This window comes from Alligator mississippiensis, chromosome 12 (genome assembly GCF_030867095.1).
Source record: "Alligator mississippiensis isolate rAllMis1 chromosome 12, rAllMis1, whole genome shotgun sequence".
NCBI lineage: Eukaryota > Metazoa > Chordata > Crocodylia > Alligatoridae > Alligator > Alligator mississippiensis.
The window spans coordinates 20,340,267-20,367,675 of record NC_081835.1 but is presented as its reverse complement, the minus strand read 5'-3'; the positions used below and the strand labels follow the sequence as shown (position 1 = coordinate 20,367,675).

Genomic DNA, 27,409 nt, shown 5'->3' with positions numbered 1-27,409 from the left:
TGCCCTAACCTTCCATTTCCAAATGTGCTGATGCTCTGGCTCCCTTTGTTCTGTGGCAAGCTCCTGCTTCTCCCATAGGTGCCATCTCCCCCCTAAATGTTCTCTTTGGCCAGTGCCGTCCCTGTCAGGGTGCAATTTAAATGATTAGTATAGATCTACTAAACTCCAATCTGAGCTGGGGTAATTGTCAGCCCTTGGGTAACAGAGCACGTAGAAAACAACAAGCATCCAGGGAACATCCCCCTTCCTGCTGCTTTGCTTCTAATGAAGGAGAGGCATTCTGTGCAACGGAAGAGGACTAAAGAGAGAGAGCTGGGAGAGCAGGATCTGCTGAGTGCATCTCAGAGCAGATCATCCCTTGCAAACTTATTCCTGGTAAAATTCCACTGATTTCAGTCAAGGTTCTTTGGGTAAATCTGATATCTTTTATTAGACTAACTAAATAGTTGGAAAAATTTTTCTTGGCAGGCTTTCGGGGTTAAAAACCCTTTGTCAGGCTGAGGAAGCATCTGCAGTTGGTGTGTGCGGTCTTCCTGGATGGAATGAATAGTAAAATAGGTTCTTTACTATTCATTCCATCCAGAAAGAGCTCACACCAACTGCAGATGCTTCTTCAGCCTGATGAAGGGGTTTTAAGCCCAAAAGCTTGCTAAGAAAAAATTGTCTAACTATTTAGTTGGTCTAATAAAAGATACAAGATTTAACCAAAGAACCTTGTTTGCCTGTGTCCTTAAACCAACACTGTGTCCTTAGTACAACCTATACCACTGATTTCAGTCAACTTCTTCCAGGATTAAATTTGACTTCACATGTCTCTCTTCTCTTTTCTTCTCTCTCTTTCCTTTTGCAATCCCCCCTTCTCTGCCTGTGAGAAATCTGAGCTCTGCTCTGCTGACCAAAGAATAGGGTAGGTTGGACTCTCAGCATAAAGAGCAGGGAGATGATCATTTGGGTTTGTCTACAATGGGATTTAGGTCCCTGCAACAGGAGAGGTTTAGAACGTATTAATCAGAGAAGGAAATGCCTGGCTATCTCACACCCCACGGATGCCCTTCCTGGGCTGCAGAGCTAAAGCTCAACAGGTTATAACCACTGGGGAAGGGAAGGGATGGGACATCTTGTCTACCTTGAGCTGGGCTGGTTGTTGAAGTATTGAGACCTGCCCCTCCAAGTGTCCAAGGTCCTATTCCAAACTGATTGACTCCCTGGCTCCTTCTTTATGTCACAAAGTAAGGGTCTGTCAGGCCCTTTAGGACATCTTGTATTGAGTACTATCCCTCTACCTTCATTCTAGGCTGTCTTTCCTTCCCTCTAGTCTAGTCCTTGACACACCCTCCACACATCTTCTAATCTGGGTAGATCATCATCATTTAATAACGTGGCTGGCTCAAATGGTTGTGTGTTCAATCCCAACATGATTCCTACTGTGTTATTAATCCTGAGAGCTAACCAGGCTCCTTCTCTAGCTAAGGCCTAAGTCGGTATATGGCTCTCTGCTTATGATCAGAGCTGCACCGTGTCATTTTGAAGCATGGATAGGACTCCTGGTAACCTGTTTGGCCTTCCTGCCTTCTAGCTCTCTATGCGATAGGGCAAGCCAGAGACCACTTACTCCATTTTCTGGTGCTTCTGTATATGCTAAGAGCAGTCTTCCCACTAGGGGATAGATGTCTAGAGTGCCTTGAAACAGAATGAGGCCGTGTGGTACAGTGCAGGCACAAACCCTCACATGATATGGCTGTATTGTCAAAGAAGCTGTTTGTTGTAGCCTGTGAGAAAGCACCATGCACTGTCCTATTTAAATAAATGGGTGATTTAAACGCATCTTCCCCCCCCCCCCCCCACACACACACACACTAAAAATCCCTTCAGATGAGGCTCCCCTTTGTAATCTCTGCAGGCCACAAGGTCACACTTAAATCTGGCATCTTGGGCCCCAGTGCAACCAAAGGTATTTATATCTGCACTGTACATTTCCTAATGATTCATTTAACATGGTAAGTTGTGCCATTTGCCTGCTTCTTCTGTGCAGTCTGCTCACCACACACTCTTGACAAATCCTGATACTGATCAAGGGACAGACTTGCAAAGATATTTGGGCACCTAAAGCAGCAGAGAGGCCCCTAGAGAGCTACAAAAACATCTTGACTAGGCTCTTGGGTACCTACTCTGCAGTCCTATCATGTCCTGGGCACTCTGCACCTACCCATGCCCCATGGATCTGTCAGTGAGGTTCTTGGGGTGTTACTCTGCAGTCACTCTCAAAGCCTCCATCTACACTGTGACCTTGCCAGCATGTTTCTGGGTGTTGGGTGTGCCTGCAGGATGGGTGGAACCAGCATGCTCAATAGCGTCCCCAGCCAGAAAGCGCTGCCCTCATGAAAAACATGCACTCAGCCCCATTGAATTCACTAGGAGTTAAATGTGAAATCTGCTGCTGTGCCTTTGTAAGTCCTAGTCTGTGCTGAGAGGTTATAGGAAATGTGGCCCTAGATGCTCTGCTAAATCCTCAATCTTCCAGCTGGTTAGAGGCAGGTCTGGAGTTCACTTGGAAGCCTCTTCTGACCCAGGGACTCCTTGAGTGCAGTGTTTGCAGAGAGGCCTTGGGATGCCGAAGAATCTCCAGTTCCCTGTTTGCACTGACTGGGGGAAGTGGATGCGACTCAAATGTCTGTTCTTATGGTGAATGTCAGTAAATGTCAGCTGGGTTTCAGTACGGGCACGGCCCCTGACTCAGCCTGCCCAGGGGAAAGTCCCTAGATCTGTTTGTGCTTCTCAGCTCAAACATAAAAGGCACAATTTCCTCGGGAGACCAGTTTTACTTTACCACGTGACAGAGGAGAGAGGCCCCAGACAGAGTGAGCACAGAGGACTCGGGGAGTGAGTGGGAGTTCAGTATAAAGGGCAGCAGGCTTCTGAATTCATCCTCGCAGTCTGAGAGTCTAGGAGATCTGTTAAATAAACCAACAAGTAAAAAACCCTTAGCTTCTAGATAAAAATGCTGATTCTCACTTCAGTTACATTACTATCAATCAGGTTAACTCCACTGATGAAGCCAGTGTAAACCAGAATCAGACCCCAAACCTAGTACCCAGTCGCAAAGTAAAAACCCCAGTGTAGCTGTGGAGGTCGAAGACCAGCAGCAGATTAGACATGGGGTAGAAGGAACGAGGTCTCAGTTTACTGCACAGAAAGCAGAACATGCAAGAACTTGTCTTGCAAAAAAGAGTCTTATATTAGCATCCATGGTTTTTCTCTCGTGGTCCTCAGAGCCCAGCTCAGGTTGTGGCCTGAGCTACTGAACTGCTAGAGAAGGAGCAAAATGAATTACTGGGACAGCCTGACCTACCTCAAAACAAACTCCCTTGGTTTTCCAGTTCAGGAAACCAATCTTGCAAGAGAAGGGGATAATGGTAAAATGTAAGGATGAACATCCTGAGATAGGATCCACCTCCTGGCAGAAAGAAAAGAATATCACTTCTTGATCCAATAGGCGAGTTTAAAGGGGCAGTATTTGAGGGGGTGAGCATGGCCCCTGCTGTGGCTGCTGCTTCTCCAGGTTGTTGAATGCCGAACTATTTCCCACAGCTCTTCCCACTAGTTCAAGGACCAAATTTATAGTCATTGGAGCCTGTTGTACTTGGGTCTCTTAGCTTGAAGTGCCTGTTACCAAATGTTATTCTCCATGTGAATCCTTATAGACTAATCAAGTCACCCTTTAACCTTCTTGTTGATACTCTAAATAGGTTGAGCCTTTGGATCCTCTAGCTATAAGCCATGTTTTCCAAGATATTATCTGGGTTGGAGGGGATTATTTAAACTAGGAGCTGAAGGAAAGCCAGCAGGGAAGACAAAGCCATCTGCTTTGCATGCCAGTAAAACAAATCTCTCTCTGTATCCAGTGCAGGATAGGCCAGAAACTACAGCAGAGGAAGGGCAGGTTACATCAGAGGCAGATAATGTTGAGAAAGTAACAGTGTCAGATAAAGGAGTGCGAGAAAAAATAGACATGTAGCCTACATATAATTGTATGTATATCACTGAGAGCCACGTCAATGTAAAAATAGGTGAAGTAGAATGCTTGGCACTGGCCAAGGGCATTGGCATATTAGTCAGTACTGAAACATGGCTTTGTGACATAAGAGTCATCAAACACAGTGAAATGACAAACATCACTTGGCTATGACAAGAAGACAATGGTGTAGCAACAGAGCTGGGCTCTGGACAAAAATAGCAGCGTGGGATTATAGGTGAGGAGGAAGGTGACCAGCAGACCTGAGAGCAGGCCCTTGACTATCAAAGGTTTAAACTCATAAGCCTTAGTCATCAATGGTGACATGGTACTTGGTACCAGATGGCCAGACCTAACACAGTGAAGCACAGGCTTGCCATGCCTTGGAGTGACCAACTGTGACTACATTCTCTTGCCCATTCCTGCTATTTTACACTTGCAGTGAAACGTAGTCATTCACCTTTTGAATCCCAGACTGACCTGACCTGAAACTGTAACGACATGAAGTACCAGATGGCTGAGCATGTGTTCTCCTTCCTAAAGATTGTACCACTGTCTTGCTGCAGTGTGACCCCAGTTGGAACCATTGCTGGAGTCTTACAGACCATTACAGAGGAGGGCCCTGCTTCCTCTTCTCATGCCTGCTACTTTCCTCCTTCCCCACCATCCTTTTCTTCTCTTTCTTCCCTTTCTTTTCCTTCTGTTCTTGTCCTGCCCTCATTGCTCAAACAGAAAAGGCACAGTAAAAAGCCCTAAGAAAGATAAGATTCCTCATGACTCTTCTCACTATGGCTTTCAAGGCACACACACTGGGTGTTGTCCAGCACAGTGCAAAATTCTGGACTGTGGCCTAGAGACTCAGGGTTAGAAGCGGCATTGGGCTGGCTTCTTAAACTGTAGTTACTCTCCCATTTTCCATCTGTTTTTTCTAATTCTCAAAGTTTAATAGGCTTGACCAGCAATGTGGGTGATGGGGTTGGGGGCTATGGGGAATAGTTTGGATCAAAATGAAGACATTTATTGCACAAATTTCTTCTGTTGGTGAAAGGGGCTGATTTGGATTAATAGATATTTAAGGCGAGAAGGGGCTGTTATAACCACCCAATCTGAGCTGTAGCAAAACATACACTGTAGAACTTCACTTAGTGTTTTTGCACCTTTTGGTAAATCGTTTCAGGTATTAACCTCAACTATTAACGTGACAATTTCTAACTTCTGGCTACTGAATTTTGTTATGCCTTTGTTGACTAGACTAAAGAGGTCTTGAGGTTATCAGACCTTTTCTTTCTGCTTAGCTGCATGTACCTTGTGATCAACTCAGTGTTTACATTTTTGTGCAGTGTTGTAAATAGATCAAATTTAAGTCCCTGAATAAGGCTTCTTTTCCAGACCACTGTTCATTCTTATAACTTTGACGACACAGACCAAACCTCAAAGAATACTTGAACTGTGAAGATGCTGAGAGAGGGGACTGCACATAGCTTGCTTGTTTTGCCTATAGCATTGTATCTTTGGTTTGTGAGTAGTGTTAAGAAATTCCTCTGCAAAGGCTGTGTCTTGCTTCAGCTGTCCTGGATTAAACTATAAACAGGATACCCACAATGGTGGATCTCTGGGATGGTAATGGGTCAGCAACAAAGGTGTCTTGTGGCAGAGGCACATTCATTTTGGGCAGCCTTAAGCAATTGGGTCATAGGGTAACATTCCCTAAAAATAACACCCAGAGGGTCTGTGCTCAGGAGACCAGAGCCAGAGACTGGTGGGAAGCTGCTCAGATGCAGGAGAGCTTAAAAGCTCAGACAGATATAGACACATTGGCAAATTGTCAGTATCTGTGTTAAAGTGTGGACACCCGAACTGGGCACAGTATCCCAGCAGTCACCTTGCATTGTTATGTATAACCCCCATGGATTGAATCCTCTGTTCAGTCCCACTGTAAGACAGTCCAAACAAGGGAGGATGAACCTAAATCAATCAGCTGCAACTCTTTGAGTAAGACTGTATTGAACATGCTAGATCCAAATTCCGCAGGAAAGCCCTTGGATACTACAATGCCTTTATGCAGTAGATTGGAAATACTGCAAAAACTTTCTTTACATTCTGAATTGGAAGATTATCATTTAATTATATATAAACATGAATGATGATTCAGCATAGTTATGCATTATGTTAAATATATTTTATGCTGTCCATATGTCTGTGATGTGCATATTTTTGCATTAACACCTGACTGTATTGGATTGTTTTCAGGTAGCAGCTGGAGGTATTTATTCAGCAGCCAGAAAGGGGCAGTTGAGTCTTTGGGCTCCTGGGAAGGCAGCTGGGGAATTATGTGAAATAAGCAGCATGTTTTAACTAAAGTGTTTCAATAGTGAAATAGCCAGCAATGTTGACTGTGTTACCTGTTAGGTTTAAATCTGAACATGCCACTGAGATGAATGTCAGAATTATTGTTGCAGTCTCTTTGCAGGCATAATACCAAGTCTTCTGGAGTGGCTTTGCCATTATGGCTGGAAACATAATAGTTTTGAAATGAAGGATGAGATTCTGGATCTCAATCCAGTGGCAAGGGGTCTACAAGAATTTCAAGGTTGGCCTTTTCTGTAAATGTGAGTTAAGTTCACATTCTGTGAGTTAACTGTTGGCCCCTTTACTAAGATAGTCAGGGAAGGTTTATGCTGCTGCATGTCTTTCCTTCTTTCTTTCTTTCTTTCTTTCAGAAAAGTTATCATTGTATGTAGATATATAGCCATGAGTTTCTTACACTGCAGTCATGATGAGGCCTAGAACTGAAGTCTTTCAACACAGGCTGGAGAGCTGGGCAGATCAAAACCAGATGAAGTTTAACACTCAGAAGTATAACATGCTCCATCTGGGGGCAAACAATCCCCAACATATCTACAGGCTCAGTGGTGACAATTTGACTTGCACCACGGCCAAAAGGGACCTAGGGGTAGTGATCGACCAACACATGAACATGAGCTGGCAGTGCAATGCTGTGGCCAGCAGGGCAAACAACACGCTGGCACGCATTAACCGTTGCATCTCATGCAAAACTAAGGAAGTGATACTCCCACTGTACTCCGCACTGGTGAGACTGCAGCTGGAGTACTGTGTCCAGTTCTGGGTGCTGCACTTCAACAAGGATGTGGAAAAACTTGAGAAGATCCAGAGAGGAGCCACCCAAATGATCAGGGACTTGCAAGACAAGCCATACAAGGAGAGGCAGAGGAACTTGGAAAGAGAGAAGGCTGAGAGGGGACTTGGTAGCAGCTTACTGCTATATCAGGGGAGTACATCAAGAATTCAGTGAACAACTGTTCACCAGGGCACGCCTGTGGAAGACCTGGAGCAATGAATACAAACTCCTAGAAGGCCACTTCAGACTCAATTCCAGGAAAAACTCCTTCACAGTCAGGGTGTCCAGACTGTGGAATAAACTCCCTCCAGTGGTGGTGCATAGACAAAATGAGGGGCATGTGTCCACAACACTTTAGAGTGGGCTAAATACTTTAGCACCACTTTAACGGTGTTGGTGTTTGCACATCTCAGTGGCGTATTGAACATTAATTCGAACTGCTGTAGGAAATTCGGCGGCGTAACGCACCTTAAATGACTTGGGGCACAGCAAAGTAAAACTCCTCTGTGGAGTTTTAGTTTGCTTCCCCTTCAGCTGTGGAACAAAGCACCAAACTCCATGCAGCTCTGTGGCTCTGCAAGAAGCCCTATGGGCAGCCTGGCAGCAGCCTGGGAAGGCAGGCTCCACCCAAGAAAAGCGGTGAGCCTGATTATTTTTTTCCCCCCTGGAACCTGTCTGCCTGCTGGAGCTGTGTGAGGGCCTGGTGCTTCCCTCCGTATCTGCGGTGCTCCCCGGAACCACCCAAGCCAGGTGCCTGTAGGCGGGTGCCACCTGGCGGGGGGCTGCGGCTGCAGCAGAGGGAAGCACCAGCCCACCCCTCCCACAGCCTAGGAACTGTTCCACCTGCTGGCAGCTCTCCCTCCCTTCTGCGCCGCCAGAGAGGCAGGTAAGTGTGGGGTGCATGTATGACATGGGGGTTTACTATGCCCTAAATTGAAGCGATGGGTTTAAAAACCCACCGCTTCAATTTAGTGCCCCTGTTTCATCTACACACGTCCTAAGGTAGCGGACTAAAACACCTTGGACATGTTTTATTTTGCTACATCCCTAAGTCATTTAATGCACAATACACCGCCGAATGTGCAAACAGCAACACCATTAAAGCAGTGTAAAAGGGCATTTAACTCTCTTTAAAGGCCAATTTTGTGGCGTGTACAAAGGCCCCATGTTAGTTAAAGCCACCTGTGGATACTTGACTGCTGGGAGCCAGACCATACTCACCAAACCCTTTATACAAGGCATCCAGAGGATTACAACTTTTGGTCACTAGCCTGGAACTGGTATCTCAAGCGAAGATGCCCTGAAGTCCTTTACCAGTCCTAAGCCAGCCAGTTTCCAAAACTGCTTTTTTTATAAAGTGAGCGTGTATCATGTCCAGCTGGTACTAAGTGAGGTTAGTTTCTACATATACCTTTAATCCTCCCTTATAACTTTCCACTGAGTAGTTCCACATGTTTTACAAACATGTAAACTTGTTGTTCTTACAGGGATGAGAACCCCAATGTGAATATTTCTCCATTGTTCAGGCACAGTATGATAACATACATGTAGCAGCTGCAATGCCCACAGAGTCTTAATTGCACAAAAATGGTGACTTGGAAAGGATTTGGGAGGGATCTAAAAGATCTTATGTCAGGTTTTATGCTACTTTTTGATTGATTGAAGAAGTTTAATGGGTTTTGGGGTATTCTCTTCTTGCTTGGTTTTGGCTAGGAACTGCAAAGAATTAATTTAATTAGTTCTCTGATCACCCTCGAGTCTCTGCAGTGGAAAAGAGGTGCATTTTTATATAAAAAGTGAAAGAAGGAAAACCCCAATAGTTTTTCCCAGGGATTCTCTGTTAATCCTGAAGAAGCAACAAAGAGCAAGAAGTCATTTCTTATCTTTTGCAGAGTACCCTTTGGCTGTGAGTCTGCCCCTGAGAAACCCTAACTGGTGCAAAAGACTTCTTAGGTAGTCTTCTGTACTGATCTATGAAGCCAGATTATCCTGTTCCCTCTTCTCATATGTATTCCATGGATTCCTCTTATGTTGGTGCTTTCCTAAGTAGTGAGTGGCCTAAAGAGCAGCTTCTGAGAGAGTTGCCTTTTGTCCCCTGACAAAAGCAGCTGAAGGTAAACCAGGGAAGAAAATGAGCAGCTTAGCCAGTCCGTAGGAGTGAAGCAGCCTCAAGGTGCCAAGTACAGCAGGCTTAGTGGGTGGATGCACACACACGATATGCTAGAGACACTGTCTGCTTGCCAGTGGCATAAGTTGATGCTGTTATTCTGCAGTGATGATGCATTGCTGTGCGTCAACAACCCACACCAGTGCAGCATTATGGCGTGTGATATAGCAGTCCCAATGCCACACCTCATCATTGTGTAGTTTTATTTTTATTTTGTTTCAAGGGCCAAATCAGGTCCAAATTGTACTAGGCAAAGCCCAGTAGTGAAGTTCTAAATTTCAACTGAGCTGAGCTCAATCGTTCAAGTCTGTGTGTGTGGCTCTACCACTGGGCAAGAATCCTCCCTCCCGGACCCATCAGTCTTGGGCTTCAGATACTCCCCAAATCCATAGCAGGCATCCTATGTGCAAGCCCCAAGCCCAGAGGCCTTGGGGTTCAGCTGTTCCCTAGTCTTGCTTGCTCCAAGTGAAAAGGCCAAGGAGTAATGAATTCAGTCCCCAGTTGCCACAGAACTGTGCAGTTGAGTTTCCCGCATTTGAGGAAACTCACAGGGGTCAGGGCCAGATTAACACGTAGGCAAATTAGGCACGTACCAAGGGCCTTAAGTAAAGAAGGGTCCCGGTTGTGCTTATGTGACATATTATAATTATTTAGTGAAAAAAGTAATATAAAGATACAGTATTAAGTAGGGGGGCATGAGTTTGTTTGCCTAGGGCCCACTAAAGGCTTAATCTGGCCTAGATGGGGGTCAGCCTGCCCAGAGTGCAAGGATCTAGCCTCACCCTGGGAGAACCACATTCTTGATTATGGTATTTCCCCTGCACCTCATCATTGGTTACATGATACCATGCACTGCACTGCCCATCAAAGATGGTATGAAGTAGGATTTTGTGTAAGAGGCTGTATCCATCGCAGAGGAGTACAGAGGCTGTCTCTTCAGGGTAATGAACATAATAAATAGTAATGATTCTTTATCCTCCTTTACAGCTTTCCACTAAGGAGCTCCATATGATTTAAAAATATTAATGAATTAAGTCTCTTGTCTCATTTCTGAGGAAACCCAATGTGAGCCCTTCTCCACCTGGCTCAGGCTCAGTATAATAATGTAGGTACATGCCAGTTGCTTGGCTCTTCCCTTGCTGTCACAACATAATTTCTCCAAGACACGTGAACTCAAATGCTGCAACTTGTGAGACTGCATGGGCTTTCTCATTAACCTTGGCACAGATGCAGTGAGCGTAATTTGGCCTAATAATCTCTACACCAATTGCCAACATCAAAGATTCCTGCTGCAACTTTTAGAACTGGGGAGAGAAATCCCCAGAGATGGTATGGAAATGACCTGTGTAGCTCTACTGACCTGCTGATAGGTTAATTCTAACAGATCAGCTGTGCTTGCTACCACTCTGACCTGTGTCTTACTGAGTGCATTCACCTGCTTCCATCAGCACAGGTATTTTTTCTGTCAGGACAGGATGTGGGTTTGCCCTACCTTTGATCAGGAGCTGATATTTGTTCCTGGGTCAGTAACAACCTGTAGAAACCTCATCCCTCCGCAGAGCTTTCTTCTTAGAGGCTGAATATAAATGCAAATAAACTGCTTTTGGTAACTGGCAGGGCTTGAACTGTTCATGATTACCGCTTTGGCTTCAACAATAGAGGAGGGATCATCTGAGAGCTCACTCCTAAACAGTAGGCCAGATCCCTAACTGGTATAAAAATTGGTGTCATTCGTTGGACCTGGCCCTACTGTTAAATCCTGGGTTTGGTTTTGCTGAGCACTAAATTAGTATCTGTTTTATTCCCCATATACATATAATCCTTATCTTCCCTGTATTCCTTTTCCCTTGGGGTGTTCTTTGAGCTTTCTCTGGTTGGTGTCTTTGTGCATCCTTTTTCCTCCCAAGAGGTATGATCGATTTCGAATAATGTATTTTGTAGCACGTGGTTTACAGCCTGCTCTCTGATGGTCATTCTGATGTGATGGTGGAACCTGGAATCCATTGTTCACACATTTGCTGCCAGCTCAATCCTTCCACTCTCCAGCATTCCCCATGCCCTAATTTTGGCAGGCTCCTCAGTGCTGAGCCACCCTAGTGACAAGTGGTTTAGGAATGCAAAGCTGGACAGGGGGATTTCTCCTGGCTTATAGCAGAAAGGTGATATGTTCCATTTGTATGGTGACTTGAGAGGAAGGAATTTAATAAAGAATTTGTTTGTAAACACTTCAGCCCTGATTCTGAGCTGTGCCTTGGAGGAAAGGAAGCTGGAAGGAGAAGAGGAGGAAGTTATCTTTATTCTGTCTTTGTATCTCTGGGATTGTGGAGGCTGATTCAATGCCCAGCATAAATTATGGCATCTCTAGGGCAGTTCTAATTTATGGCTGGACAGGAACAGTCCTCGAAGGACCCCACATAGTAGTCTAGGAGAGCCAGAAAGCAGAGCTATAGGGCGCTGAGAGACGTACAGCTCCCCGCTCTAACTCATGGCACTTCACAAAAAGTGCCATCAGTTAGAGTGAGCTCCCCACAAACACAATGGACATTTGCTATTGGGTTGCGAGGTAGGGGATCGAGCTATACTTTGGAGCTGAACCACTGGAGAGAGACTGCCTGCAGGCTTTCTCCCCTAGCCATGTTGTCTGCAGGATGGGAGGGGGGAGAAGGGAGGGGAGGGAGCTCCAGGCTGGGGTTTGCCCAGCCTGAGCAGGAGGGAGAGGAGGCTGGGGGGAGGCTGCAAAGTGATGGGGGCTCCAATCCACCCGCCTACCCTCCAGCTCAGGCTGGGCAAACCCAAGCCCTTCTCCCCTGTCCCATCCTGCAGACAGCACCAGGGGCAGGTCAGAGCTGCATCAGCCCAGCCACAATTGAACGCAGGGACTAACACAAGTTAACGAAGGCACTCTACTTTGAAACACCTTCATCTGGACCCTCATTACATCGGGATTAATTTGTCACGCAATCAGGCACTTTTAAAGCACTCTGCAACCATGCACTTCTGTCAGGGCATGGCTATAAAGCACTTTCAGGGAGCCAATTGCACAACAAATGTCTCTCAGTGCCCATAGTGTCTTTTACATCCCTAGTACAGTCTTTGACTCAAGTGGAGATGGCAGAGGGACATGATGCTGGCCCTATGCCCTACGGGGAAATTCTGTTGTGCTAGAGGAATTTCCAGATGAGAAGCTTTATTTGCTCTAGGCCATCATCGGGGCACCTATTTCCTAATTTCTATTACTTTTTCTATAATTAGTTATAGACATGGTTATAACAGGATACTAGTGCGGGGCAGGGAGAGAGAGAGAGAACAAAACTGACTACAGATTAAAATGAAAAACAAGTCCAAAGGGGGCCCTGCAGGATTATGTAACTGACTGTAACAGTATTACAGGAACCAATGAGGAATTTGAAATGCTCTCAGAATAACAGGCATCCGCTGGGCCTGCAGTGAAGATCCACCCCCTGCCCTGACTCTTGACTAGGAAATTGTATCAGTTACGCTTTGCGAGCGGTGCCAAAACTCTCCTGACATGAGGAATGAGGCCATGAGTTAGTGACCGACAGGATTTCCAAGCATGTAGACAGAGCCATTGATGAGAATCTTCAGCCAGCACTCAGGACAGATTAGAGCTATTGCTGGAAAAGTACTGGCGTTGGGGAGCTCTAAATGCCTCCAGCACAAAATAGCCTCCAAAAATAATACACAGCATCTTCTCAAAGAGGCACAATGCAAATCCATCCCTTCATCACCTGGCTGTCCTTGCTGTCTCACGACCAAAACAAACTTTATGCATGTCCAGTTAGAACACAAAGTGCCGAGGCCCAAAAACCAGACTCTGCCACTAGACTGGAAATAATTCCTTTTCTATAGGAGCAATTACACCTTTCACTGGCTGGAGTTCTGCAGGCTGACATACAACCTCCTCGTCTACAAAGCCTGGTCCTTTTGAGCTATTGTGTTCTACTTGCACTCACTATAATTGTTGCTCCACAGAGTGTTACATATGAATAATGCCAACAGTAATTAGTGCTTTTATCAGAACCTGTTCTTTGAGGATCTCAAAGCACTTCATGAACCTTGCAGGCCTCTAGAGAAGTAGGTTGGCCTCAAATCTTTTTAAAGAGAAGTAATAAAGGCAGAGAAGATCAGCTAACTTGCCCTGTGTTACAGAGCAAGGTAATTGAAAGGATATGTAGCCTGAATCACAGTTTTCTGTTCTCACAACTGGAAAGCATTCCCTCCTTTCATGTACTGACATTATCACGATGCTCCTTGTTTGTTCATACATCTGTTCTGTTTGTGAACAAGTACAGCTTTGTTCTTATACTGGGTGATTTATAACATTGTCTTCATTATAGTAGTGCAGCTCCATTGAGCCCATGTCTGGATATTTACAGCCAATGTCTGTTTACAAGGCAGCCTACTCTGTCTAGTTACATAAGACAAGCAGCATTGCACTAAAAATAGCAAGAGGAAGAAACCCTGAAGCTGGAGGCATTGCAGAGAAGAGACAGATATACACATGAAACACAAGAGCTGACTTTCTCTGAACAAGATGACTCCTAGCCTGTTGGCATTGCCCTGAGCTTGGGCATCAACACACAGAAAGTAATGGACTGATAGCACCTTTGGGCATTTCTCTTCCTGGGGTAGCAGGGACCAGATGTAGTATACCTCCTACCTGCATAAAGAGTTCTACTCATCCAAGTCACTCTCAAACTCTGCCAGCTGATACATGGACCAGCTGCCATGCTAGTCCACTTGCTTTGCTAACAAGGCTTGGATAGGGAAGTGCTATGTGACTGGCCAAAAAAGGTGAGTACCATATGTCGGACCAGTAGGGGGGTGCTCCTGCACCGAACCACCCACCTCACTGCGGCTGTTCACCTACCAAGCCCTGAGTGCCGCTCCTGGGGTGCCTCGTGTCTGGCTGACCCCCTTCTTGGAACACACCTACAGGTCTGGGGTAACTGCTGCCACCACCCGGGAGTCTGGTCTGTATCTAGGCCCTGTGCCCCCTGGGGTACACAGGCCTTGTAGACCTTGAGGGTGCTTGACCCAGTGCAAGAACTTGGGGTGCTTCCTTTAGCCTGAAGCACAAAGAGTAGCCTCCCTTAGTCAGCTGAGCATAAGGAGCTTGAAGGCATGTCCCAATCCCTGTCCCATTGAGTCCTCCATGCTAGTTATAGTGAAGAACTTTATTGGTTAAAGAGGGTAGGCTTGGGGAAGGGTATAGGATAGAGAAGTATCAAAGAATAACCCAGAGCAAACCATGTCAACTTAGTAGCGGTTTGACATGCTTCTACATTACAGTAAGCTATATAGCTAGATAAGTTCCAAGTAGTCTACTCACTTCAGCATCCTGAGAGAGAAAGAGAGTTGCAGGTGTTCAGTTGCTGTATGTAACTTAACATGGCTGCTCCCCTTATCCTGGGGAGTTTTAGCTTTATATAGCCCTTGTGACATCACCTTCGAGACCCAATCAAGGCCAGGTGTTGTTTGATGCTGACCAACCAATTTAAAAGGCATCATTGGTCACCTAAGAGAGTGACATGGGCTCAAGCCCCTGCCCCCATGCCATGATGTCAGTGCTAACACAATAGAGAGGTGGAGTTCCTGCCCTCTTATCTGAAGTCCCTCACCTCCACAGTAACCCAGAGCAACTAACTTGACGGAGAGGTGAAAAGACAATGGCAAGGAAAAACTTAATAGAAGAGTCTGGGAAGAAACTGGGATGGCATTCTTCCACACCATACAGTAAAGTGATGGGCTTTTTGCATGTATACAGTTTTCTAGGCCCCAGCCACTGGGAAGCATAGGATATTATTACAACAAAAAATGCCCCATCAGGGCAGACCAGCAGTGTGGAAGGAGGTATCTACTACTGGATGTCCCATATGAACCTGAAGTAAGTAGTTAAGTAAGTGTTGCATTGATAGGCACCAACAGTTATAAATATTTAGGTTTGTGTTGAGACTTTTTTGTCCTGAAAAACAACACTTATAATCACATCTCTTTAGTTCCCAGTGCAGAAGCCCATCATGGCCTGCAAAACAAAGCAGTGTGGAAAATTATTTATTCCCGCCTCCTTGCCTTGAGCAACACTGACATCCTCAGATGATCAGCTGGGATTGGTTCACTTTGATGGGGGTCCAACTCTTTCAAGAGTAAGTAGGATTTGTTTCTGATCCAAGCTGTCCATTCCTGAGATTCTGGCAAATTTGGGGGGTTTTTAGTTCATTTTTTTTTTTAAAAAGAAAGAAAACAACAGAAATTTGGAATGAGCATAGGACCTATTTTGAACGTGGTAATGGTATGCTTTCCCTGAGGGCTGAATCAAAGGACAACAGCACTACTTGGCATTCTTGAGGGGTAAAGCAGAAAACATAGGAGGAAAAGCATGTCCATTTTGAACAGACATGAATCTTCTATCCATTGAAGGCACAATGACAGGTTGATAGAGCCCATCTGCAAAGAAACAGCAAGGTTGATCCAGTGAGTAAGTGTGTGAGAAGCTGGTTCTGTGCATGCGGGGATGTTTTTTCTCAGTGGTTCAGAACATCAGTGGTCACAAACACTGTGTCTGTGATTTAATTGGTTACCACAGGTTTGGCTTAAATGGGGAAAACATATTGCCAGTCAATTTCTGTAGTCACGCATGGGAGTTGCACTTAATTTCTATGAACAGAGAACATAGGTTGCCCCAGGGCAAACATGACCTACATACACTTATCCCATTTGTGATGAGACTGATAGCTGCAAGTGAATTGTCAAGAGACTCTTTTCTTGCACTAAAATTAAAATTCTGCTGGGCCAAAGTTCTTCTGTAACCTGTACAAACACATGCCATCTCAGCTGGTTTCACATTTTTGCAGGGATAGATTTCTTGCTTGCTTGATTTCCTAGTTAAAGTAGGAAGAGACCAGTTTTCAATGGAATCCTGCTCTTTACAGTAGTAACTGTTGGACTGATTTTGGAATTCAGATAAATTAACAAATTTTCAAATGTTGCTGTTGATTCAATTTATCTGAGCCTTTCTCTGTTTGAGAAATGGGTTAAAATTCTTACAAAAAGAGGGTTCATCATGACCCAAAATGTCATATCTGTATTATTTTGAGAAAATTCTGTGAGAATAGTTCCTTCCCATAGGATTTTGATGCATCTGCTTCTGAGTGAAACCACATGCACTGTGGTGTTTTGAAAATGAAAAATAGTTTTAAATGTTTAATATTAAAGTATCTCAGGAAGATGGGCCAGGTAAGTTTGAGGCTATTGAAGTGTGAATCATTTTGAGGTTTGAGGGCATTTGGGAAGCTTGGTTGCTACAGTATTTTTTTCAGAACAGCTTTTTCCAGCCCTAATTTGTTTCCTCCTGTCAGCCCCATGACCATTAACAGCTTGATGCTATCACCACTATGGCTACATTTGATACGTGTGCACATGCACACATACGTACAAAATGAGCCACAGTAATGTGATTGGCGAGTGCAGTGAGTGTGGCTCCTTATCTGCAGTGTCCCCAGAGTGAATTAGTTTGTCTCTTGTGGCCTTCATTGCACACAGGGTTTTTTTTTCCCTATTATTTTGCTGATGTCAAACAACTGAAAATGCAAAGAAAAGATATTGAAACGGTTGTAAAGGTGTAACTATGCCCAATGAAGCAAGGTTCTTTAACTGTGCCATATGCATGTAAGGGAGAGGGGATTTTTTTTAAATTTCGGTTTCAGTTTCACAAAAGCCTTTTACAAAAATGTTGTATTTGATCAAAGCAATAACGCTTTTTTTTCTCCTAACTGCCTCCACTGCCTTGGGTTTCTACCCATTTAAGAGAAGGGTCAAGGAGTCCTTTTAATGGTCCTCATTTAACAGTACAGTAGGTATAGGATTTCTGAGCCTGAATCCTCTCTGAACAACTAACTCAGGGCAGCCTGGAGAGCATCATCTGCCATTTTATTGTGGCCTGCTTGATCCTAAAAATCAACAGTTAGCAAGTGGGAGACTCTAGCACAGGGGTCAGCAACGTTTTTGGGCAGAGGTCCAAAATCACCCGCAACCTCAATTTGTAAGATGATGTGTCAAGGCCAGGCAGTGGGGCAGCCACGAGTAGCCCAGTCTTTGTTATGGCAGCACAGCCCCGGCCCCTTCTTGCTGTCTGCCCCGAGGCATGCATGCCAAGCAAAATGCCTTTGCGTGCCACACTCTGGGACCTGTGCGGGGGGTTGCCTACCCCTGCTCTAGCAAGTACAGAGCAGCAGCTCGCAGTCATTGAAGGGCTGCCTGGGTGCAAAACCTCAGCCCTGCAGGAGAGGGTGGGTGTGGCAGTGACTTACTGTCATAAGGGCCTGTGGCAAGGGCTCAGCCAATTGAATGCAGGATTTCGGAAGTCAGTGACATCAGAGGCTGGTGTGACCTCACAGTCACACTGGGTGTATCCTTGATTGTAAGCTCTTTGGGTTGAGCCTGCTTATTGCTATGATTGTACAGTGCCTAGAAAAAGGGTTAGTCCCTAGGTACTACCATAAAAATAAGAATGCTGTGTACAAACTGATGATCTGTTTCATTGAAAAGATATTAATTTGAAAACTGTTGTCCATGAACATATGGCCTGGAGGCACTAAAGGGGGTAATGTGACAAGCCATCTCTTGTGTTAGTTCAAGATCTGCGCTGATCAGATGTGAGGCCAGAGCTCCTTCCATGCACAGCTTTTTGTGAAGAGCTTTCACTAAGAAAAGTTGGAGGGGTGGTTGCTATGTTAGGAGCAGCTTAAAACTACAAAGAGCAGGGTCCTAGCAAGTGGGGAAATAGGCCCAGGGGTGTGTCACATAACCACATATGTGTTGGCGGTGAGAACAGGAAGCTGTGGGACCCATAGCTCTTTCCTGCCTTAAGAGCAGGAGCAGCAGCACCTCTGTGCTATCAACCCCATTACCTTATTCACTGAATGAGATCAGTTACCCAAGAGCAATGACCAATAACCCATTCCAAAATGGAAATGGTAACTTTGTGGATTTTCTTGTGGTTTTTTTTGTTTTTTATTCTGAACACATTTTGGAGAACTGTGACATCACACATCCACTGAGGATGCAATAAGAATGGTAACAGGCATGTAAGCGCTTTTCCAGGAGCAGCTGCTTCTAACCTTCTAACTGAGCAGGAAGAAAGCTCTGGAGCCAGAGACTGCCTTTCTTTGTCCCATGAAATTCCATTTGCTTTTGATTCAGAGACTATCTCCTGTTGCTACAGAAAGCATCTACAGCCCCTACCTTAAACAGCTTGTAACATAAATGGACAAAATAGACAAAGAAATGAAAGAAAGGAAGCATTGTTCTCTGTACTTTAGAGATGTGGAGCTCAGGCACATCGAGATAACTTTCTCTTATCGGGAATGTGGACTAGATTTGAATGAATGAACCAGAGATGTCAGGCTCCACAGCTCTCTATTAATTTGCTGAGCCAGCCAGTTCTTCTATAACTAATTTCAGAAGGAATATACATGTCATGGCTCTAAGTTTTTCTGAATTGTTGCTTGTAAACTTTTATAAACTTTTAAATGGTATGCTCTGGATTTATTATTTTTTTCTGGATCTGATCAGACCAATTGAAATGAGCGCAACATTAGGTTAAAAAGACCCATTAATTAGAGATCTTGGCAGAGTATCACAGATTAATCTGTGATACCTCCATAACCTGAGTCATTAAAATGGCAGCTGTTTGCCCACCCACCCCTGCAGCTTTTGAGACATCTCATCCCAGTAAACAGAGTCCTCTCCTGTTTATCTTGCAGCACTCATTCATCACCTTGTCATTGCTCAAGGGGAATAGAAATGCCTGGCTGGGGACTGGGCTCTGTGCTGCCAATGCAGCTGGCTTTGCTTTGAATCTGGAAAAAGAAAAGTCTTTCCATCGTTATTTTTTTCCAGTGTTTTTTTTTTTTGTTTGTTAAGATTATTATTTTTATGACCCGGTCAGGATTGAAGATAGACTCAAGAGTGCATTTTCCCTACACTCAGTCCTAGCATACCTCTTGACAGTATGGCATTTTTAATCTGCCCTGGTGACTAGAGCAAGTGCTATGCTGCTTTAGTAGAATACATTTTTTGTGCATTGAATCATACACACTATCCAAAACGCATTTGTTAAAAAAAAGTAACTAATATGATGTGCATGAATCCAACTCATGACAGACATTATACAAGTAGTACGCTGTAGGCAGAATAAAGGGTTTGTGAAATGGAAAGACCAGCAGAATTGGAAAATATCTGTCTAAGGTTTGAGCTTGACTGACCTGGTGAGCAGGTGTGGAGTGTGTTTGCTTTTTTTGGCTCACTGCTTGTGTTGTGAAATCTCAGCTTTATTTAAATGAAAGTCTCCAAGTTTCCCTGTGGCAAGATAACCTTCAGATAGTCAAGTGAATATATCTCAGCTTATCATTGTTCACTACTTCCAGCGAAGTAAACAGGTCCTAGGGCCTAGGTTATAGGTGCCAAACAGTACAATGTCCTTTGTGGGAAGTTGTGGCAGGGAAAACATAGACTGAACATGCAATACATTTGTGAGCATCTTGCTATGGGGTTGTTCCTCTGGGTCACGGATAGGAACAGCAGGGGAAGGAGAAACATGCTTGCTGATATCTGTATCAATTCCATGGACAGAAGAAAACCTTTGGTTTCTCAATCTGACAGTCTGACACTTTTCACCACCTCTTAACACAAACAACAGGCATTTGCAGAAGCACAATATTTGGTGGTTATTTATTATGTGAAAGGTCTGTCACTGTTGGAAGTAGACACTTCTCAAGGTGAGCAGAGGACTAAAACCTTCAGAGCTAATGCTGTACCCACGGTACATCTCCTTTGTTTGGCAAGAAAATAATTGCTATTTACAGTAACTCTTAACTGCCTGCACAGCTAAGTGTCTTATGTATAGTGACGACAAGCCAAAGCCCAGGGTAAGGTGTTCAAAGTAAGCACTGTGGGGTCACCTGGAGTGCCAAGCAGGCAAGCAAGGGATTAATTTAGCATTTTCTTCTCAAAGCATATGTAAGCTGTTAGCTATTGACCAAGTCACAGGTACAAAGGGATCTGGAGAAGTATGGTCACTGTTCAGAAAACGAACGTGAGAGGTGCATAATCAAGGGCAGTGAAGGGGGTAAGGGGCAGGGGGGGGGAATCAGTGAGAGGTGAGCCATAACACTGCACCTGTTAAATGAAACCTGATTTCAACATCTTATTACAGTCATGAACTGTATCAGTGACATTGATCATAGGAAAACCAGAGACATCTGGGTGATCTGCATAAGCTGGAACCTGCTACTACCAACTAATTAAGAAGGGCAGAAAGATGTTTGTGAGGAACAAGACCTGAAGAAACATAGTGCAACCATTAATAACCTAATAATATTTCTTGCCCTCTGAGAGTATAATATAATCACACACAAGGCTCAAAGGGCTGTATCTCAACACCTGCCTCCCAGCGACTGGTGAACATACATCAGATTTGCTCCTGGAGACAATTACATCATTTATAAAACAACCATGACCATATATGATCAGTGACTAAAACACGAACAATGTATTGATAAATGCCAACCAAAATGAGGAACTGCCATAAGGATAAGCTATAGTCACAGTCCACAGCTACCCATTCAAGACAAGAGAACACAGAGAATTGTAAATATCCACCAAAATGTCATGCTTTGATATTGACACATATATTGGGGGAAAAATGTCATTGCCAACTGTTTCTGCGGAGAATCTGCAGACCTCCAGGGATTCGTAATAGAAGCCCCCCCTTGCATCTGTGGCATCTGAAGGACAGATATGCATATCTTAGGCAGAAAGAACCTGCGGCAAATAGTTATTATCTATACAGCACTTTTCATAAGTATGGTACTTTTAGTATGGACACAAATGGAAGGTCCTATGAACCTCATTTGTGAAGTGATGCTGCACATTTCCACAAAGAATAGCACCTTCTCTTGCCAAATAGGCACTGTGAAAAATTCACCCCTTTGTCTTGTTTGATAAGAATTCAGAAATCAAATATGGGAGGTTTGATACAAGATGCATGTTGTTCCACAGGATGCTCTCTGCTTAGGGCAGTGTCACAGCATCTGATCTCTAGGGATGCAGTGAAAGGTCTAAGCACTGTTTTTGGAAACAGAGATCTGCTGTGTTTTATGTGACAGAATTGTGGTGGTTTTTACCACTTTTAGCTTTCTGACCTTTAATAAATTTAAAATTAGCACAGGATGCTAGTAATTTATACCTATGTAAAAATGCCCTATCTCATTAATGTGATTAAATAGATGACACTGCCTTACTGAGTACATTGTCAGAGGGGCTGTTGCTTAGTAAACTAGAATGCAGCGATCTCATTTTTCAGTTTTTGTTCTTTCCGGGCTGACAGATCTGTTATTACAGGCTCATTAACATGGTTACATTTGGCTATATTCTGTGACTTCACAAAGCAATACAGTCTAGATCATTTTTTACAACAGGGTCATCATCATATAGAGTGAAATCAAGGGAGATGGGAGCCACATAGGAGTGAATGCTGCCTCATGGTTCAGGAGGACAGAAATGGGATTTTACCACCATAGCAGAAGCAAAAGGAGTAGAAAGTAGCCTCATCTATAGGACCTGTAAGATTCTGGGTATGACTGTTGCTTCAACTGTCTGTAAGTTTGTTCTTTGCCACCTTTCCCTTGTGAGAGGGTCATTGAGGAAAAAAGCAAGTCCGTTTGGTGAGCGAAGCAGCAGCGTTGTAGGCCTGCACACAACAAGCAGCGACAGCACTTGGGCTGGGGAACGGGGTGTTATGCACCACGCTTGTGAATTCATAGGCACCAACTTCTATTCTTCTGAGGGCAGGGGGTGCTAAGATGATGGATGTGTGGAAAGTTACATGCATTTCAGGTGCCAGCCCTTTTCCCAAGGTGGGCCAGGGCCCTCGGGCCCCCACCTACTTGGTGCCTCTGCTTGTGGTATCAACAAATGATCATCTTAGAGCCAGGAACATAGCTGATGAGTAGTCAAACTAACCACAGCCGTGTTCATAGCTCTCCTGACAGCTGTGGCCAGGGACTAGGAGGATTAAATATGGAGAGCTGTGGCCGTAATTAAAGGAACCAGGAGACTAAATCCCAGTAGGGACCACGGCCACTCCTGCAGCCGGACCCGCACGTGAGCGAGGCCCGCTGCCATTAACCCCAAGCCACGATGCTGGCAAAGACGTGCCTGGCGCCATGGGTGAGTGGAGCCAAGGGGTCCCTTTGCCACCGACCGGCTTATTCCCGCAGAAGGGCAGTGACAAGGCGACTTCAGTGCCCTGCCCGTGTCAGGTAGAGCTGTGCCCAGGTTTCCACCCCGAACAAGTTCCCAAGCAGCTGCTTTGACAGCTTCATTTCCTTTCTTAAAGTAAGGAAGGGAGAGAATCCCTGCACCTCAACCCAGGTGCCGAGTTCAGGTCAAGGCAAAGATAGGGAGTCAGGGGCCAGTGTGGAGAATCCTCCTGCTCCTCAATGTTATTTCACAGCTTTCATTTGAACGGCTGGGAGCCGGCAAGGCGCCCGAGGCCCGCTGCTTCCCGCCCACGCGCCCCTCCCCCTCCTCCTCCTCCTCCTCCTCCCCGTCACGTGGCCGATGCTGCCCCGCTGCCCTAGCAACAGGCCCTCTGGCGCCCGCCCAATCAGCGCGCCGCGGCCTCGGCGGAGCCAATAGAGAGGCGGGGGAGTGGCCTACCTGCGGCCGGGTGGGGGGAGGGGGCGCCCCGCTCGGCGCCGCCATTTTGGCCGCTGAGGAACAAAAGAGCCGGAGTCTCCGCCCGCGCTGCCGCCACCGCCAGGTAATTCACGCCCGCCTCGTCCCCGCCGGGTGCCGCCCCGTTGAGGCGGAGGTGGGAGTCGGGGTTTCACTTCCTCTCCGCGGCCGGGCCTGGCTCGCGCCTCCCGGGACCCTGGCGCAGCCCATCCCCCATTGGCCAGAAGTTCTCGGCCCGTGCGGGTCTCGGGGCCCGGGAAGGGAGCGAGTGCTTCCTTCCTTCTTTCCTTCTCCCGGGGGGGGCAAGTCTGTGCTGAGCGGGGGTGGCCCCCTTGGAGGATGCAGCCCATGCGGGTACGTGAGGGGCGAGCGCCGCCAGGCAGGGAGGCCCCGTGCCTTACATCGGGAAGGAGGGAGAGGCTGTTGGACAGCTGAAGTCGGGATTTCCTGGCCGGGGGAGAGGGGGGGTGTATTGTGTTTGCTCCAGTCTTTATAACCTGGTTGAGAGAGGAAAAACGGGGCCTTGCATCATGTTCCCCGAGGGAGGGTCTTCCTCCTGCTGTGGAAACGTTTGCTTCCTTTGTGCAGTTGTGACTCATCTCGATACTGTCTGAATGAGCTCAATTCAAAGTGCGAGGGGAGGCGGAGGGGTCAGGTCAGCAGAGCCCCTTTGTCACCTTTAGCTACTGTGTCTCCCGGCCCCATCAAGCCTGTGGCAAATAAAGGCGTCTCACCCCCTGGGATTATTAGAGGTTCTGGAGAAGCCTGGGGATTTCTTTTTTCTTTCTTTCCTAATGCAGCTTTTTCAGAAGGGGATTTCCGCTTTGTGGTATTTGATCCTGGAAATTAAATTTGCCACTGGTGCGCTGTATTTTTCAGTTTACAGCACTTTTCTGTGCCTTGCAATTGTGATGCTCTTGCAAGCTTATTTAACAGGTGAAATTATATAGATAGCTATAGTTTGGGGGTGAGGGGATTGAAGGTGTGTGCCTTTGGTGTGGTTTTTTTCGTTAAAAAAAACAAACGCAACACCTTCCAATGCCCCCAAAGGGTGTTGGATCTACCATAGAGAATTGGGCAGAAGGCAGGGTGGGTGCTCTGGGAGGCACCTTAGGGGCTGACCCCTTCAGAAGGGAGTATGCTTGATAATAACCTACTCTCATAGCATCTGAGTAAGTCAACTGTTGTCTGCAAAAGCTTATGCCTTTCTCCCTTTCTGAGTGAGGTAATCTCTAAAATGCCTCTGCCTTGACTTCAGACTAACATGGCTAACTACCTCCCTCTGCTAGAGACCTGGGCAAGGAAGACAAGGTTATGAGATGACAAGGAGAATATTTTACATAGCACCGTGTAACTTTAAAGGATTTGCTACAATAAGGGGTTTCATAAACAACTTAATTCTTCATTTATTGAAGCAAGTAGGTTTCTCCAAGCATATTTTTGAGGATTTGTCACAGTTGCATCTTAAGACTCCATATGAGACTGGCCTAGCTCTTGAGTACTGTTTTATGTTGTATAGGAAGACACCAGGGTTGCTAAAAATCAAAAGTTTTTTTTTTTTAATTTTTTGTTAAGTGAAAAAAATCCCATTTCAACTTTTTATTTTATTTTAAGATGCTTTTTTAACAAAATACAATTATATAAAGATAGTTTTAATTTAAGGCATGCTACAGCTCAAAGACTGTCATGGAATAGGGATTATAATTTATAATTCTATACTATTTGAGAAAATATGTTCATGTAACCCATTTATAACGCTTCTAAAAAGGTTACAACAGGCCATGGACTATATTAGGGGCCCAGTCTTGCAAGGTTCCTAGAGGCTTCTTTACAGACTAGTAAAGATTAAAGAAAACTTATTTTACCCAATGGGACTTGGTGCTCAGTCTAGAACGGGTTGGCAATATTTTTGGACAGTGCCAAAAACACCTGCCAGCTCAGCTTGTAAGATGTTGGTGTGCCAGAAGCGGAAGGCAGGGGAGCTGTGAGGGGCCCAATCCTTGTTGTGGCAGTGCAGTCCTGGCCTTTTCCCTGCCATCCACCCCAAGGTGCATGTTGTGTGCCGCACTCTGGCGCCTGTGCCAGGGGTTGCTTACTCCTTGTCTAGAAGATCCCATTAAGCATCTTTGTGATGCTTAGTTTCAGTTGTCAAACTGTGTATTTGTGTCTCCAGAGATCACAGGCAGACAAGGTACTTTGGGTAGATGATAGATGTGATATCTTTTATAAGACCAACTAAATAGTTGGAAAAATTGTGTTTGCAAGTTTTCAAATGCCCTTCTTCAAGCGTAGGGAGAGTTTGTCGTCTCCAGAGGTAACATCCTTGTTAACATCAGTATATGAAGATGAGAGATAACCGACCTGATACCCACCCACCAGCCTTGTTGTCTGTTTGCCAGTTTGTCTAGATACAGTCAAGCCCTAACCTTTCTCTAAAAGTGCAAAGTTTCAAGAAGTTAAATGAATAAAGGATATCAAACAAGAATGCACTTTTTGTAGAAAACAACGATTATAAATTGAGGCTTCCTGACCAGTGATTTAGATCTTATCCACGTTGAGAGACTTCTCTGTCTTGTTTATTATTTCATAACAATTGATGGGGAAAAATAAATGAAGTCCCACTTGCCAGAGGTGGACTAGTACTACAGGTGAGAATGAAGCCTAGGTGTGTGCATCCTGTGTAAGAGGACAGTGTCCATCCTACTGGTAGAAACCACAGTGTTAGCAGAGAAGTCTCCAGATGCCTTTCTTGAGGTGTCTGAAGAATCATGCCATTTAACCCTGGATAGGAGCATAGACCAGTGTCCAGAATTATGGTAGGTTGCCTTTTTTTTATTAATAATTCCAGGTCACTGGAATTGTGTAGCTAAGGTAGAAAGTTTCAAGGGAAAATTGTAACGCAGGATAAGTATTTGAGGCTGAAATTATTGGCTTTGTTTTAAATTTATTATAACTACTGCAGTATAACTTGATGAAGTCTTTAACTCTAGTCAGAATGCAAACAAATATTTTCAGGTTTTAAATGAAAATGTGAATTTTATATTGAAGTGCACTGAGTGAATTGGCAGTGTTTCTCCCTCAAACTGGAACATGGCACTTGCTTTATAGTTAGGAATGTGTGCACAAAGCTGAAACATATCCAAGATTTGAATTGTCATTTTTTTTTATTGTAGGTTCACCTTTGTGGTTAACAGGGTCTCTGGTGAGCCTGCTCCCCCCCAACCCTCTTTTTTTCTGATAGGAAGTGTAAATGCAGGTGAATTAGATGCCCTTCATGCTATGTGTTACACTGTGCTCAAGGTTGGGTATACAGTGTGTTACTTTTCTCTTATCGCAACATTGAGTGAAGTATGCATAGTATTGTACGGCCTACATCACTAATGAATAATCTGTGTGTATTGATTAGAAATGTGACTGGAGCCAATCTGTATTTTCCCATTAAGACTGATTCAGTACATGCACCAAACATAAAGTGATCTCCTTTTCAGACTAGAATGTGTTTTTTTTGCTGTTTGGAGATTAGGAGCAATGGAATGAAAATTTGCTGCCTAGTCTAGCTCATCCACTTGTCAGTTGTTTGGTTTGCTGATACCTCACTTCTTTCAGTTGGCAAAAGGGTGCGATTGGTATCTAGGCAACCCAGGTCCAGCTAAGCATCTCTGCAGCTTGCTTCAAAAGATTAAAATTTTCCATTGCAGGGGAGGATTTTTCCTTTGTGCTATAATGCTTTCATTTGGCTTTGTGTTTTGTCCAGAGTTAAGATACCTTTGAAACAATATAGCCATGTAAGAATAGTTTTAAGATGCATTATCTAGCTCTCTAATAGAATTAATCATTATTAAAGGTATATTTTTACACTAATCTTTTCCAGCCAAAAATTAGGCAGTGGCACGTCAGAATTGTTGGGGGGTTTTGTTAAGAGGAAAAATACTGGAATTTGTTTGTTTTAAACCTGGCCTCACTGTCTTCTGTGTTGCAAAAGAGACTGTATGATGAGGTTAACAACAACAAATATGCATTGTAATGTGATGTAGGAGTCAGGAAATACTTTTGTTTTGCTAATCAAAGTAAAATTTATTATAGAGCCAGAAAGCAGGAAAAAAGTTACCTAAAACTAAAATCTTCTTAAATAAATATTGAGTGCTGGCTTTTAGTGTCAGAGGGTCTTGAGCAAAGGGACAAACCATTGAAGCTTTTGTTGTAACTTCCCGTTTCATGTAATACAGAATTTTTGAGGTCATGAATATATCTGGTTGGTGAAGGACTGTGGTGAATTATATTGTTGGATAATAGTTTTTTGGCTTAAGTTTGTCAAGCTTGGAACTTTAGG

At 44.7% G+C, this 27,409-nt stretch overlaps 1 protein-coding gene and 1 long non-coding RNA gene across 3 annotated transcripts in view; one reads left to right on the top strand and one right to left on the bottom strand.

The window, feature by feature from the left end:
• Positions 1 to 2,799: 2,799 nt before the first annotated feature.
• Positions 2,800 to 23,151, bottom strand: LOC132244547 (uncharacterized). The gene is made up of 2 exons (XR_009456108.1): positions 23,062 to 23,151; positions 2,800 to 2,951 (listed from the first exon to the last, which is right to left on the bottom strand). It is a non-coding gene; the product is annotated as an uncharacterized LOC132244547 (long non-coding RNA).
• The window catches only part of IP6K2 (inositol hexakisphosphate kinase 2), a 29,530-nt gene continuing 25,178 nt past the window's right edge, over positions 23,058 to 27,409 (top strand). Inside the window, exon 1 of one of the 2 annotated variants that reach the window (XM_006273331.4) lies at positions 23,058 to 23,164. The gene's annotated coding sequence lies outside the window, so the exon portion shown is untranslated. Of the gene's footprint in view, positions 23,165 to 23,341; positions 23,434 to 27,409 lie in introns of those variants that run through there. The other variant, XM_019495442.2, reaches the window with a different exon arrangement.